Raw genomic sequence first — 3,228 nt, 5'->3', positions numbered from 1 at the left:
TTTTTGTAAATTATTATAAAGTTTAATTTTAGCTTACAAGATTGTTTAAAATTAATTGTACATATAAATTTTTGTGTGATTATTAATTAATTTAAAAAATTTATTTTATTTATTTAAAAGCAATTATTGATATTAATAATTTAAGAAATTAAGACTTAGTTATAATTATAATATTAACAAAATTTGTGCCAGCAGTTGCGGTTAAACAAATAATAAAAATGTTTTATTTTAAAGTTAGTTAAATTATTCAAATAAAATTTAAAATTAATTTATTAGGTAAAATTATAATTTAATTTGAAGTTTATGTAAATCCAATTGAAGTTAAAAAATTTTTGATATAAGCTAGGATTAGATGCCCTATTATTAAAAATGTAAAATTTAAACTTTTAGGTAGTAAAAGTTATGTTCTTGAAACTTAAAAAATTTGGCAGTATTTTAGTCTATTCAGAGGAACTTGTCCTATAATTGACAATCCACGTTGGACCTTACTTCAATTTGTAATCAGTTTACATACCGTCGTTAGCAGAATATTTCAAAAGAATATTAATTTTCTTAAATTTATCAATAATTTTATTTCAGATCAAGGTGTAGCTTATATTTAAGTAGAAATGAGTTATATTAAATATATTTTTATGGATATAAATATGAAAAATTTATTGAAAGTGGATTTTGAAGTAAATTTATATAGATAAATAAATTGAATTTAGCTCTAAAATATATACATATCGCCCGTCGCTCTTACTTAAAAATAAGATAAGTCGTAACATAGTAGATGTACTGTAAAGTGTATCTAGAATGACAATTTAAAGCTTAATAGTAAAGTATTTCATTTACATTGAAAAGATTTTTGTGCAAATCATTTTAAATTTTAATTTTTTAGTAAAGTTTATTGAAAAAATATTTTTTATTATAATGAATTAATATTATAAAATAATATTAAAATATATTTAAAAATTTTTGTACTAAAGAAATTTTAATTATTGTACTTTATGTATCAGAATTTATATATTATATAAAAAATATTTATTTAAATATTTTTCTGGATTTATTAAGAGTTAAAAATTATAAAAGTTAATGTAACAATATTATTTTTAAGAAAATTTTAGAAATGAAATATTTTTCGTTTGAAATGGTATCTAGTTTTTTAAGAAATAAATTTAATTTGGAATTAATAATTACTTAATTTATTTATATAAATTTAAATAAATAGTTAATTTAATATTTTATGGGATAAGCTATAAAATAAATTATTATAAATTCTATATATTTAAATTAATTATATGGTTAGAATTAGCAATTATTAAAAAGTTTGTTATAATTTATTTTTTTTTATTAAATATTTAGTATATTTTAATTATTTATTAAAATATTTTTTATAATTTGATTTGTAAAATAATAATGATAAAATTAGTATATTTATATGTTTTGATTTATATAATTGAAAAGTTTAAATAAAGAATTCGGCAAAATTTGTATTCGCCTGTTTAACAAAAACATCTCTTTTTGTATTTTATTTAAAGTTTAACCTGCCCATTGAAAAATTTTAAAAGGCCGCAGTATATTAACTGTGCAAAGGTAGCATAATCATTAGTCTTTTAATTGAAGGCTGGAATGAATGGTTGGACGAGATATAAGCTGTTTCATTTAAAATTTATATAGAATTTTATTTTTTAGTTAAAAAGCTAAAATATGATCAAAAGACGAGAAGACCCTATAAATCTTAATTATTTAATAATTTTTAATTTATTTTGGTTTTTTTTGTTATAAATTTATTAAATAATTTTATTGGGGTGATATTAAAATTTAAATAACTTTTAATAATTTTTGTCATTTATTTATGATTAAGTGATCCATTATTAGTGATTAAAAAATTAAGTTACTTTAGGGATAACAGCGTAATTTTTTTGGAGAGTTCTTATCGATAAAAAAGTTTGCGACCTCGATGTTGGATTAAGATTCATATTTAAATGTAGAAGTTTAAATATTAAGTCTGTTCGACTTTTTATTCTTACATGATCTGAGTTCAAACCGGTGTAAGCCAGGTTGGTTTCTATCTTTGATTTAATAAAATATTTTAGTACGAAAGGAATTAATATTTATTTTTAAGAAATTATTTTATGAATGAATTTAATTACTATTTTGGCAGATTAGTGCAATAAATTTAGAATTTATTTATATAATTTAAAAATTATAAGTAGTACTTGTTTTTAAATGAAATTATTATATCTTTATTAAGAAGTTTATTATTAATTATTTGTGTTTTAGTGGGTGTAGCTTTTTTAACATTGTTGGAACGAAAAGTTTTAGGTTATATTCAGATTCGTAAAGAACCAAATAAAGTGGGTTTTATTGGAGTAGTTCAACCTTTTAGTGATGCAATTAAATTATTTACTAAAGAACAGACTTATCCTTTAATGTCAAATTATATTTGTTACTATTATTCTCCTATTTTTTCATTATTTTTATCTTTGTTGGTGTGAATATGCATACCTGTTTTAAGAAGATTGAATAGTTTTAATTTAAGTTTGTTATTTTTTTTAAGAATTACAAGAATAGGAGTGTATACTGTAATAATTGCAGGATGATCAAGAAATTCAAATTATTCTTTATTAGGAGGTTTACGAGCTGTTGCTCAAACTATTTCTTATGAAGTAAGATTGGCTTTAATTTTACTATCTTTTATTTTTTTAATTGAAAGATATAATATAATTGATTTTATAAAATTTCAATATTATATTTGGTTTTTATTTTTTTTATTTCCTATGGGTTTTATTTGATTAAGAATTTGTTTAGCGGAAACTAATCGTACTCCATTTGATTTTGCTGAGGGGGAATCAGAATTAGTATCTGGATTTAATGTAGAATATAGAAGAGGAGGTTTTGCATTAATTTTTTTAGCGGAGTATTCGAGAATTTTATTTATAAGAATATTATTTTGTGTAATTTTTTTAGGATGTAATTTATTTAATTTAATATTTTTTTTCAATTAGTTATTATTTCTTTTTTATTTATTTGAGTTCGGGGGACTTTACCTCGATTTAGATATGATAAGTTAATATATTTATCTTGAAAGTGTTATTTACCATATTCATTAAATTTTTTATTATTTATAGTTGGGTTAAAAATATATTTATTTATATGAATTATTTTTAGTAAAGTTAATAGAAAATTTTAATTCTATCTTATATTTTCAAAATATATGCTTATTTCAAGCTAATTAACTTACAT

Source organism: Teleopsis dalmanni, chromosome X (assembly GCF_002237135.1).
Source record: "Teleopsis dalmanni isolate 2A chromosome X, ASM223713v2, whole genome shotgun sequence".
Lineage (NCBI taxonomy): Eukaryota > Metazoa > Arthropoda > Insecta > Diptera > Diopsidae > Teleopsis > Teleopsis dalmanni.
Note: the sequence above shows the minus strand (reverse complement) of the source record.